At 42.6% G+C, this 14,142-nt stretch overlaps 1 long non-coding RNA gene across 2 annotated transcripts in view; it reads right to left on the minus strand.

The window, feature by feature from the left end:
• Window positions 1-990: 990 nt before the first annotated feature.
• The window catches only part of LOC139578429 (uncharacterized), a 98,207-nt gene continuing 85,055 nt past the window's right edge, over window positions 991-14,142 (minus strand). For both annotated transcript variants that reach the window (XR_011675543.1, XR_011675544.1), the window contains exons 3-4: window positions 3,705-3,844; window positions 991-1,391 (exon numbers count right to left, since the gene is read on the minus strand). This is a non-coding gene — a long non-coding RNA (uncharacterized lncRNA). The remainder of the gene's footprint in view (window positions 1,392-3,704; window positions 3,845-14,142) is intronic.

Below are 14,142 nucleotides of genomic sequence, written 5' to 3' on the forward strand. Positions count from 1 at the left end.
CTGTCCCAGCTTTCTATCTGATAAACCTAACCTTGACAAGTCTAAAGCGGTCACAGGTGGTTGGGGTTGTGGGATAGCTGAACGGTGATTCAGTATTCATTAGCGATATAAACCCAATAGGTGCATCTTCAACCAATCAGAACAAAATAAGCTGCCCACGAGAGGCTGGTATCTGAGCGTTCAAAGTTCCACCCCAAGGTCAATTTAATGTCTCCCAGCTCATATTCCCCGGTGCACTCTCTCTGCGCAGGTAGATATGAGAGTTTCAAGGCAGAGAACAGGAAGGGAAGAACTGTAACTCAAAGATAGCCTGGGGGCACATTTTTTTTTCACTCGTTCTACCAATTCCATATTCCCCCACTCTTCCTCTGAATGATTTGCATTTTCTGCCTATCCTTTACTTTCCCCTGCGCTGTAGACTCCATGCACAGACAAGGAGCACAGAAAATGTTTAATAATGTCGCTCACCAATATCTCCCTTTTAATGTATTTTCTTTAAAAAGAGACACATGGGTGTTGTTTTTGTTCAAATAAGTGATAGAGAGCTGGAATTTCCTAGGTAACGCCTTTGACTGATAGATCAGTGGGGTGAGCCCTTACAACAAAAAACATGTTACATTTGCAGTTTCACATGTGAAATAGCTGTTTTCACATGTTGAGCTTAAATTTCACACATGTATTGAATTTAGAATTCATATGTCAACTCCACATTTTCACATTTTCACATTTAAGAAAGCTCCACATGTGAAAATGTCACGTTCACATGTGAAAAACATAATATTAAAATCTAATTTGCAGTGTGAATGTGAAATTCCACATGTGAAAGTAAGCTTTTCACAGGTGAAAGTGTTTCACATATGAAACTGCAAATGTGATTTCTACATGTGATTTTTTACTTCCAATTCCAAAGTGAAAATGTGATTTGCAGTTTCAGATGTTGTAACGTCAGGTGAATGATGGGTGTAGAGTCAGGCGCAGAGAGAGCAAAAGTTTTACGGGAACAAAACGCTTTAATGTCCACAGGGAAAACAGGAACAGGTACAAAAGGGGTGACGCCAAAACACAGGCGCAAACACAACCCACAGACCACTGTTTAAAATAAACTGGACAGCGAAAAACCCACAATCAAATAATCCACTCCCGACGTAACATGAACACACAATAAGCCCGCACAAACACTAGCGGGCGAAACTAACCTAAATAGTACACCTCCCAAAACCCCAACAAGAACCAGGTGAAAACAATTAGACAGACATAAACGAAAAGGAAAAAGGGATCGGTGGCAGCTAGTAGACCGGCGACGACGACCGCCGAGCGCCACCCAACGGGAAGGGGAGTCACCTTCGGTAGTATTCGTGACACATGTAAGAACTCCATATTTACTCCAATGTCTGCAAACAAAATAAATGTAAACACTGCATTAACTAAAAACATGTTTAAAACAATACTTTTATATTATGGATTGTAAAGTGTACACAGGGAGTCGAAAAGCAAGTACAGGGAGGGCAAATAGAATATACAGTTGAAGTCGGAAGTTTACATACACTAGGTTGGAGTCATTAAAACTAGTTTTTCAACCACGCCATACATTTCTTGTTAACAAACTATAGTTTTGGCAAGTCGGTTAGGACATCTATTTTGTGCATGACAAGTAATTCTTCTAACAATTGTTTTAACAGACAGATTATTTCACTTATAAGTCACTGTATCACAATTCCAGTGGGTCAGAAGTTCACATAAACTAAGTTGACTGCCTTTAAACAGCTTGGAAAATTCCAGAAAATTAGAAGCTTCTGATAGGCTAATTGACATCATTTGAGTCAATTGGAGGTGTACCTGTGGATTTATTACAAGGCCTACCTTCAAACTCAGTGCCTCTTTGCTTGACATCATGGGAAAATCTAAAAAAATTAGCCAAGACCTCAGCAAAATGTGTAGACCTCCACAAGTCTGGTTCATCATTGGGAGCAATTTCCAAATGTCTGAAGGTACCACGTTCATCTGTACAAACAATAGTTTGCAAGTATAAACACCATGGGACCACACAGCCGTCATACCGCTCAGAAAGGAGACGCATTCTGTCTCCTAGAGATTAACTTACTTTGGTGCGAAAAGTCCAGATCAATCCCAGAACAGCAAAGGACCTTGTGAAGATGCTGGAGGAAACACGTACAAAAGTGTCTATATCCACAGTAAAACGACTCCTATATCAACATAACCTGAAAGGCCGCTCAGCAAGGAAGAAGCCACTGCTCCAAAACCGCCATAGAAAAGCCAGACTACGGTTTGCAACTGCACATGGGGACAAAGATCGTACTTTTTAGAGAAATGTCCTCTGGTCTGATGAAACAAAAATAGAACTGTTTGGCCATAATGACCATCGTTATGTTTGGAGGAAAAAGGGGGATGCTTGCAGGCCGAAGAACACCATTCCAACCGTGAAGCATGGGGGCGGCAGCATCATGTTGTGGGGGTGCTTTGCTGCAGGAGGGACTGGTGCACTTCACAAAATAGATGGCTTCATGAGGAAGGAAAATTATGTGGATATATTGAAGCAACATCTCAAGACATCAGTCAGGAAGTTAAAGCTTGGTCGCAAATGAGTCTTCCAAATGGACAATGACCCCAAGCATACTTCCGAAGTTGTGGCAAAATGGCAAAAGGACACGGGAACCTGTAGAGCCAGCTGAGGCACGGGAACCTGTAGAGCCAGCTGAGGCGCGGGAACCTGTAGAGCCAGCTGAGGCGCGGGAACCTGTAGAGCCAGTTGAGGCGCGGGAACCTGTAGAGCCAGCTGAGGCGCGGGAACCTGTAGAGCCAGCTGAGGCGCGGGAACCTGTAGAGCCAGCTGAGGCGCGGGAACCTATAGAGCCAGCTGAGGCGCGGGAACCTGTAGAGCCAGCTGAGGCGCGGGAACCTGTAGAGCCAGCTGAGGTGCGGGAACCTGTAGAGCCAGCTGAGGTGCGGGAACCCTCTAGAGCCAGCTGAGGCATGGGATCCCGATGAGCCAGCTGAGGCATGGAAGCCTGACGAGCCAACCGAAGCTTGAGAACCTGTCATGCCAGCTGAGGCATCCCTGGTTGCTTCGGCAGCCACCCTTGGACTCGACGTCACCAGTAAAAATAAATAAATAAACAACAAAAAAATCCCTGTGTAACGCTTGTCGTGGTTGGAAGAAGAGGAGGACCAATGCGCAGCGTGGTAAGTGTCCATATTGTTTTAATACGAAATAATGAACACTGAACAAAAACAATAAAACGACAAACGAACACTCCTGTACGGTGAAACAAAAACACAGAATAGAAAATAATCACCCACAGAACACAATGAAAAACAGGCTACCTAAATATGGCTCCCAATCAGAGACAACGACTGACACCTGCCTCTGATTGAGAACCATACTAGGCCCAACACATAGAAATCTACCAACAGAACAAAACATAGAAAAACAACATAGAATGCCCACCCCAACTCACGCCCTGACCAAACTAAAATAAAGACATAACAAAGGAACTAAGATCAGAACGTGACAGTACCCCCCCCCCCCCTCCCCCCCCAAAGGTTTACATTGTTAAAGTGGCTGGAGTTGAGTCAGTATGTTGGCAGCAGCCACTCAATGTTAGTGGTGGCTAACAGTCTGATGGCCTTGAGATAGAAGCTATTTTTCAGTCTCTCGGTCCCTGCTTTGATGCACCTGTACTGACCTCGCCTTCTGGATGATAGCGTGGTGAACAGGCAGTGGCTCGGATGGTTGTTGTCCTTGATGATCTTAATGGGCTTCCTGTGACATCGGGTGATGTAGGTGTCCTGGAGGGCAGGTAGTACTTAATACTTTATGAAGGCCCTGTAATTATGAACAGTGATGTTTTTTTATTTGCTTATGACATGCTAATTAGAAGCCAATCTGCACAATCAGTGAGGTTAGGGGTAATTGGTTCCTACTGTATTTACCGTACCACTCAAAGGTGTTAGTTGTGGAATCAACAAAACCTGCTTGAAATGACACCTTACCTTCCATCCAATTAGAAATTCAGAAACAATTACCTTTGTCACTGATCCAACAACAAAATCATGTGCTGCACATACAGTAAAGGAAACTAACTCTTTATGGAAGGTTTATGCTTTCTGAAAATGGCTTTAGTAGGTTACCCATGATCCATCACATTTTTTAAGAGACATTCTTAGAATACTGCAATATATATAAAAAACAATTCATCCTCGACAGTACTTTCTACAGAACATGCTAGTATGGAATAGTGCCATATCAGCACAACCACCTCCTCCATAGCGCTCAATAATCCACTCAAAGGAAATCCTCTTTCATATAATGTACCATAAGTCATGTTTGATGATCCAAAGACATGCAATAATCTGTTGAAAAACTGTATTAGGTTTTTTAAGCATGGCAGGTCTATAAGAATGCAGTAGATTGATGGCCATGTGGTTGATGACATCTGATCTCCAATGTCTTATATTAAGACTGTTAAATCAGACATGAATATTCAGTGAGAGTTATAAATCAGAGCAGGACCATTATAGAGACTGTGAGTGGTTGTTTCTCAGAGTGCTTATACCACACTGCCATGTTTTATCAACCAAAGAGGATAAAACTGACTGACCTTAAACATTCACTCACTCACTCACTCACTCACTTACTCACTCACTCACTCACTCACTCACTCACTCACTCACTCACTCACTCACTCACTCACTCACTCACTCACTCACTCACTATTTGCTGTTACTACTACCACTCTGCAGATTGGTTATATTGTCATGAATCTTGCCCTGGAGGCATCTAGCGGAAATTGCTCAATTCTGCCTCCTGGGCAAGATTCATGACAATAAACATCAACCTGCAACTCTATTTAAAAAATAACAAAGTGGGCTCTCGTTTTTCTTTACCAAATTCTTATTCTCTGTAATCAAGTTATCAAATAAAAGCAAATAAAAAGACAACAGCACATTTCATTCCTTGAACATGTTTTTGCATTTCCTGGTCCTGGATCCTGCATTCTCAAGAGGCCTGTACAGAGCTGTGAGAGGAGAAAATGTAATCACTTTTACCTCCTTCACCATCCACCTCTTTGCCATTCAGTTGTCCATAGGGTTCATTAGTTGGTATTGTAACTTGTATCAAAGCCTCAGCACCCATGCACCTTGATGTGGGAAAACCTCAGCCTACTCCCAAAAATTGGGTAGTAGTAACAAACACTAAGGGTTTGCCCACAATCAACCGAGCCAAATATAAACAGTTTTGAACCTTATTGCCCTTCCTTGCTGCAGTGTAAATGCAGACATTTTCTGCTTACGTTTTGAAAGAGATGGAGGGACACAAATACAGTGTAGCAACTAGGATGGAAAGGCATGCCTTGACAGAAATATATGTCTATTCAGATGCCAGGGTTTTCACTTCCTGCCTCTGACATTGAGTGCTAATCCTGGTCACAGAGACTTCCATTGATTTGCTCATTGTCATTGTTCTACAGAGCTTTCCAGACCACTGAGAGAGATTAGCTTGTCCTGCTTGAGGCCTGGTATTTGTTTTACTAATTGATGTAGAAGAGGCCTAACAACAACAAAAAATCTCTACTCAATGTTATGCTTTATATTTATTGAAATAAGCTGAGAAGATAGAGCAAGCACAATCAAGGGAAATTGTCATTGAAGTCTGGAGTTTGATTGGTTCATTCTGGAAATATTTGTTTTGACTTTGTTTAAACTAATTGAATAAAGAACAAAAGGTCATACTAATTCAACTCTTCCTCGTTAAGATTCCCTATAAGAGGTACAGTATGTACTTATTGTGCTAAAAATAAGTGGAAGTTGCAGAACAGAAATTACATATATGACATGATCCCTATTCTGTAATAATGTATTTCATTTGTTTATAAATAATGATTGACATAATCTATAGTTAATTTGTAAATTGCCTTCATACAGTAGAGATTTGCTCATATATTTTGCCCTTTACCCGTCACTGTTGCATGATAACAGTATCTCCTATTTTCTAATTAGATACATTTATTTTCTAAGCTTCCGAGATTTATCATCTCTAAGGATATTTTAATTCAACTGAAATTGAATGTCTGTTCGAAATAAAATCATACTCCAAAACCAAAGGTATGATACCACCTCTGTAAAAGCAATTAATATATCTGCAGTTCCTTGTGGGAGATGGGTTAGCGAAAATAATAACATTTGATATGAGATGTGTCATTCTCTGCGCCAAATCAATTTAGACTACCTTACTGAATTAACGTCAAACATTAGCTACAATGAAACGTTCCGTCTGAATTCATACTTCCATGAGAGCAACCTTTCCATTACCCACAATCCATCTCTATTTTGCTGCATGAACAGTGTTTGTCCTAGGAAGACAAATGTTGATGAGAAATTATAAGACATTTCCCATGAGGTAGGTCATGCATGCTCTGCCGTTCTCTAGTCTCTCCACAAAATAGCATGTCATTTTTCAACCTTTATGTCTAGGCCTACTTCTCTCTCCTTTCCTATCCTCCCTCCCTCAACCCTATTTACTCTGTCGTTCACCCCTTCCTCCTCTCCACACCACCACTCCGTCCTGACAAGGCACTAGCAGTGTCACTAAATAAAGGTTTTGAGATATATATTTATACATGTGAACAGTGTGTTAAAACCTTCCTTCCCTCCATGGGTATACATCATGTTGGAGTTAATGAATAAGGTTACAGGCATGTTTTTAATGGCACTGCTAGAGTTCCAGAGCGTCATGATGAATAGGGCTGATTCTGCACAGCTATAATTGCACCCACGTTACTGCACTCATAATAGATGTTTTATCTCCTTAAAGTGAGTACATGTTAGCACATGCTAACCCCATCAGCTGAGCACCCACAGAATACAGAGTAGGAGAGGAGAAGTAATATGACTTGTGAAAGTGGGTGTAAAAGTCAGAGAGGGAGAGGTGTGGACTGAGCTGTGTGATATAGTGTGCCACTCTCCACTTGTATGGACTCTACAATGAACCTCTTTACTGTACAATGAACTCCTTTACTGTACTACATACATTACCGCTAATCCCCTAATGACTGTACGTAAACTCAGCAAAAAAAGAAACGTCCTCTCACTGTCAACTGTGTTTATTTTCAGCAAACTTAACACATGTAAATATTTGTATGAACATAACAAGATTCAACAACTGAGACATGAACTGAACAAGTTCCACAGACGTGACTAACAGAAATGGAATAATGTGTCCCTGAACAAAGGTGGGGGGTCAAAATCAAAAGTAACAGTCAGTATCTGGTGTGGCCACCAGCTGCATTAAGTATTGCAGTGCATCTCCTCCTCATGGACTGCACCAGATTTGCCAGTTCTTGCTGTGAGATGTCACCCCACTCTTCCACCAAGGCACCTGCAAGTTCCCGGACATTTCTGGGGGGAATGGCCCTAGCCCTCACCCTCCGATCCAACAGGTCCCAGACGTGCTCAATGGGATTGACATCCGGGCTCTTCGTTGGCCATGGCAGAACACTGACATTCCTGTCTTGCAGGAAATCATGCACAGAACTAGTGGTATGGCTGGTGGCATTGTCATGCTGGAGGGTCATGTCAGGATGAGCCTGCAGGAAAGGTTCCACGTGAGGGAGGAGGATGTCTTCCCTGTAACGCACAGCATTGAGATTGCCTGCAATGACAACAAGCTCAGTCCGATGATGCTGTGACACACCGCCCCAGACCATGACGGACCCTCCACCTCCAAATCGATCCCACTCCAGAGTACAGGCCTCGGTGTAACGCTCATTCCTTTGACGATAAACGCGAATCCGACCATCACCCCTGGTGAGACAAAACCGTGACTCATCAGTGAAGAGCACTTTTGCCAGTCCTGTCTGGTCCAGCAATGGTGGGTTTGTACCCACAGGTGACGTTGGTTGTTGCCGGTGATTTCTGGTGAGGACCTGCCTTACAACAGGCCTACAAGCCCTCAGTCCAGCCTCTCTCATTCTGTTGCGGACAGTCTGAGAACTGATGGAGGGATTGTGCGTTCCTGGTGTAACTCGGGCAGTTGTTGTTGCCATCCTGTACCTGTCCCCAGGTTTGATGTTCGGATGTACCGATCCTGTGCAGGTGTTGTTACACGTGGTCTGCCACTGCAAGGACGATCAGCTGTCCGTCCTGTCTCCCTGTAGCGCTGTCTTAGGCATCTCACAGCTCGGACATTGCAATTTATTGCCCTTGCCACATCTGCAGTCCTCATGCCTCCTTGCAGCATGCCTAAGGCACGTTTACGTAGGTGAGCAGGGACCCTGGGCATCTTTCTTCTGGTGTTTTTCAGAGTCAGTAGAAAGGCCTCTTTAGCATCCTAAGTTTTCATAACTGTGACCTTAATTGCCTACCGTCTGTAAGCTGTTAGTGTCTTAATGACCGTTCCATAGGTGCATGTTCATTAATTGTTTATGGTTCATTGAACAAGCATGGGAAACAGTGTTTAAACCCTTTAAAATGAAGATCTTTGAAGTAATTTGGATTTTTACAAATTATCTTTGAAAGACAGGGTGCTGAGTTTATATAGATTCAAAATGGTGCCGACGGACATAGTCAGCGTCTCATGACATTCAGCCTGACTTTGTTATTTAGTGACTTTTTAGTGTTCATCTTAAAAAATGTCATACAGAAAGTTCATACTATTATCACCTATGACCGCCAAGCACTTTTGGAAATCAGATCGACAGTTACGTGCCTCGATTTCAACTTCGACTTATTTGTTCTGAACTCCTTGTTTACATCGGACCCTATTCCATTGTTCAGACTACCAAAGAAGTGTCACAAGCATGGATGCTGGAGAAGGGATGGCATCTTGGTTAGATTAAGATGCAGAGGAAATCATCCGTCACTCCTCTATTTTATTGGCAAATGTTCCGTCACTTGAGAATAAGATGGACGAGCTCCTTTTGAGAGTATCTTATCAACGAGACTTGAAAATCTGTAATATTTTATGAGCTACAGAGACTTGGCTGACTAATGCTATGGATATACTGCTCGGCGAATTCTCCCTGCTTCATCCCGATCGGACAATGGACTCGGGAAAAACAAAAGTGGGAGGGGTGTGCCTTTTTCTAAGCAACAACTGTTGTGCGGTTTCCAGGGTGAAGGAGGTCCCAAGCTTTTGCTCATCCGACATAGACAACCTCATGGTAAATTGCAGACCCTTTTATCTACCCAGAGAGTTTTCATCTTAAATTACACCGCTGTCTACATCCCACTACAAGCCAACACCATTTTGGCACTCAACGAACTGTACGGGCCGTAAACATACAAGAAACCATGCACCCAGAGGCAGCGTTCCTTGAAGCTGGAGACTTTATTACGGGGAGACTCAAATCTATTTGACCCTATTTCTATTAACATGTCTCCTGCACCACAAGAGGTGCTAAAACCAGGACTCATCTGATGGCATTTTGGAGTTTAAAACATCAGTCATGGCTTCATCAATAAGTGCATTCAGGATGTCATCTCCACAGTGAGTGTACGTAGGTACCCAAACCAAAAGCCATGGATTACAGGCTGCATCTGCGATACTCGTCGGATGTGGCAGGGCTTGGAGACTATTACGGATTACAAAGGGAAACACAGCCGTGAGTTGCCCAGTGATGCAGCCCTCCCAGACTAACAAAATGCCTTCTACGCTTGCTTCGAGGTAAGCAATACTAAGCCATGCATGGGAGCCTCTGCTGTTCTGGATGACTGTGTGATCTCGCTCTCTGTGGCCAACGTGAGTAAGACTTTTAAACAAGTTAACACCTGAATACCAGGGCTCATTTTCAGAGCATGCGCAGACCAGCTAGCAAGTGTCTTCACTGACATTTTCAAACTTTCTTTGTCCCAGTCGGTAATCCCAACATGTTTCAAGCTGACCACCGTTGTTCCTGTTCCTAAGAACTATAACTTAGCCTAAATGACTATCATCCCGTAGCAATCACATCTGTAATCATAAAGTGCTTTGAAAGACAGGTCAGGGCACACATCAACACCATCTTCCCAGCCACACTGGACCCACTCCAATACGCATACCGCCCCAACAGATCCACAGATGACACAATCTCAATTGCACTTCACACTGCTCTCTCCCACCTGGACAAGAGGAATACCTAGGTGAGAATTATGTTCATTGACTACAGCTCAGCGTTCAACACCGCAGTCTTATCCAAGCTCATCACCAAGCTTGGGATCCTGGGAATGAACACCTCTCTCTGCAACTGGATCCTGGACATCCTGATGGTTTTCTCCCAGGTGTTGAGGTCAGACAACAACACCTCAGCCACACTGACCCTCAAGGGGCCCCTCAGGGGTGTGTGCTTAGTCCCCTCTTGTACTCCCTGTTCACCCACAACTGTGAGGCCATGCGCGACGGCGCCTTTTCTACCTTGACTGGCTGCATCAGCGCTTGGTATGGTAACTGCATCACCCTCGACCGCAAGGCACTACAGATGGTGGTGCGGACGGCCCAGTACATCACTGGGCCATAACCGACTGCAGCTGCTCGATGTCTGGATTTGGCTGTACAAAGTGTATCAGGGGACAAGTCTCTTCTGAATGTAACTTTGATCTAGAGGGGGCGTTTCCCCCAGTGCTTCAGAGGCTGTGGTACAGCTCAGAGAATGTTTCTTTCGGGGCTCTGACACTACCTCCCTCTATCTACATAAGAATAAAGCATGGATAGAGTGTTCTTTCAGTGAACTGAATGTCTCATTATACACCTAACCACCACATCTCCCAGAACAAGTTTATTTTATGTGAATATTATTCCCATACGCGTAGAGGTTCACTCTTGGGGTAGAGGCAGCCTTTCCTGTGTGACTATGGTTACAGTGTCTATTTGTTGCTATCATGAATAATGTATTGTCCTCCCTCAAAGCATTTGAATATCACTATAGTCTGCTACAATCAAAGAAAGCCACCTGCAACACATGTCATACAGTAGTCCTGGTTTGAAGAATCAAATTTGGAGCAGCACTTTGAATAAAAATCCAACATTTGAATATTATAACATTTAAAATCCTTGGAGAACTAATGTCGCAGAACGGCAACATGAAAAAGTATGGTTTCACATTATCCTCAACATAAAGTCTTTGGAGCAAAAGCATAGGCTAATGCTATTGCTGTATTCCATTATGATTATTCTTATTTCAAAACTTTTGTTTTCAATTAGACTTTTTATGGTAAAATAAAAATCTGATACAAAATGTCCAAAACACTTGAATACAACTGTACGGCATGTATCATATATGAGGATGAACTATCTTTATAATATAAAGATAATATAATATATATTATAATGATCCCATAATAATACATCTCACACCTAATTCCATGTTGCACCACTGTATGATTAATGACATAATAAGCACACTATGCATCCACTGTTTCATTTAATATAAATGTCTATCTATTGGTCACACATCTCCAACATTATTTATGATGATATGCATGGCAGTGTATTGTACACCTGTTATTAATTAAAGGAGAAACTGTGATCTCAACAGACAATAATTTATTATAGTGAGAGACATATTTGTAAGCATGATATCTAGTATGTCTTGTCATTACTCACTAAATTCAACCAACATCACGTAGGCTGCAATTCATGTAGACAAAATCACATATTGTCCCTACCCCTTTCTCTCTCTTTCTCTCCTCCTATCTGACTGTCTGAGAGTGAGTAATCCTGGGCTGCTCAGGAGAGCTCCTTGTCAGTAATATGCCAGTTAAAGAGAGTGAGGAAGACAAATGAGTGTTCTTATAAGGAAAGAGAGAGAGCGAGCGAGAGACAGACAGAGAGAGAGAGAGAGAGAGAGAGATGGAGAAGGAGCAGAGGAGGAGGAGCTGGTAAAGAGAGCAGTGAGAGGAGATAAATAAAACACCTTGTGGGGTTGGCCGCCTTGTGGGGTTGGCCGCTGGTTGACTTGCAGACAGACAGGGCTTTGGGGGTTGGCTAATTGTCTCCAGAGAGGCAGGGAAATAAAATGGATTTATTCTAATGAGATCCTTTGGAGTGTCTTCTTTTAAGAACGTTTCAGGACTTATTAGTTTGAGGTCCACTTGCTTGTCTGAATCCCTTCGAGGAAGCCCACTGGACACGTACACATCATTTCAACATGGATAATTGGGTAATATTTGGTTGAGATGTTTATCAATGAGATCGCAACCTCCACTCAATAAGACAGACAAAAGCTAGTTGAATTTCCAATGTGTTATCACTCTGCTTTCAATCATTTAAAAGTACAGCCAAGTTCAAATGGGAATACAATGCCAGATATTGTGGATTTATAAAACAGATTGTGTTATCATTGTGCTTCATCTAATAGCAGAACCAAATGACCTGGATTACAGTTGAGATTACATTAAAAGTACATGGTGTAAGTGATGCCTTTGAGATTCTGCACAGATTATTACAGCAATTGTGAAGATCTCCACAGACCTGTGACGACCTATTTATGCCTTGACTAGCCGGCTACCACCTGGTTACTCAACCCTGCACCTTAGAGGCTGCTGCCCTATATACATAGACATGGAATCACTGGCCACTTTAATAATGGAACACTAGTCACTTTAATAATGTTTACATACTGCTTTACTCATCTCATATGTACAGTGCCTTGCAAAAGTATTCATCCCCTTTGCGTTTTTCCTATTTTGTTGCATTACAACCTGTAATTTAAATGGATTTTTATTTGGATTTCATGTAATGGACATACACAAAATAACCCAAACTGGTAAAGTGAATTGAAAAAAAGAACTTCTTTCAAAAAATTTGAAGAAAACAAAACAAAAAAGTGCTTTGTGCATATGCATTCACCCCCTTTGCTTATGAAGCCCCTAAATAAGATCTGGTGCAACCAATTACCTTCAGAAGTCATATAATTAGTTAAATAAAGTCCACCTGTGTGCAATCTGTGCAATCTGTGTCCCCCTGTGTGCAAGTCTTACATGATCTGTCACATGATCTCAGTATATATACACCTGTCCTGAAAGGCCCCAGAGTCTGCAACACCACTAAGCAAGGGGCACCACCAAGCAAGCGGCACCATGAAGACCAAGGAGCTCTCCAAACAGGTCAGGGACAAAGTTGTGGAGAAGTATAAATCAGGGTTTGGGTTATAAAATAAAAAAAACTGAAACTTTGAACATCCCACGGAGCACCATTCAATCCATTAGTAAAATATGGAAAGAATATGGCACCACAACAAACCTGCCAAAAGAAGGCGCCCACCAAAACTCACGGACCAGGCATGGGCATTAATCAGAGAGGCAACAAAGAGACCAAAGATAACCCTGAGGAGCTGCAAAGCTCCACAGCGGAGATTGTAGTATCTGTCCATAGGACCACTTTAAGCCGAAACACTCCACAGAGCTGGCCTTTCCAGAAGAGTGGCCAGAAAAAAACATTGTTTAAAGAAAAAAATAAGCAAACACGTTTGGTGTTCGCCAAAAGGCATATGGGAGACTACCCAAACATATGGAAGAAGGTACTCTGGTCAGATGAGACTAAAATTGAGCTTTTTGACCATCAAGGAAAACGTTATGTCTGGCGCAACCCCAACACCTCTCATCACCCTGAGAACACCATCCCCACAGTGAAGCATGGTGATGGCAGCATCATGCTGTGGGGATGTTTTTCCTCAGCAGCGACTTTGAAACTGGTCATAATTGAAGGAATGATGGATGGCGCTAAATACAGGGAAATTCTTGAGGGAAACCTGTTTCTGTCTTCCAGAGATTTGAGACTGGGACGGAGGTTCACCTTCCAGCAGGACAATGGCCCTAAGCATACTGCTAAAGCAACACTCAAGTGGTTTAAATGGAAACATTAAAATGTCTTGGAATGGCCTAGTCAAAGCCCAAACCTCAATCCAATTGAGAATCTGTGGTATGACTTAAAGATTGCTGTACACCAGCGGAACCGATCCAACTTGAAGGAGCTGGAGCAGTTTTGCCTTGAAGAATGGGCAAAAATCCCAGTGGAAAGCTTATAGAGCCATATCCCAAGAGACTTGCAGCTGTTATTGCTGCAAAAGGTGGCTCTACAAAGTATAGACTTTGTGGGTGAATAGTTATGCATGCTCAATAAAAAACATTTCACAATAAAAAATATTTTGC

Source organism: Salvelinus alpinus, chromosome 6 (genome assembly GCF_045679555.1).
Source record: "Salvelinus alpinus chromosome 6, SLU_Salpinus.1, whole genome shotgun sequence".
In the NCBI taxonomy this organism is placed as follows: domain Eukaryota; kingdom Metazoa; phylum Chordata; class Actinopteri; order Salmoniformes; family Salmonidae; genus Salvelinus; species Salvelinus alpinus.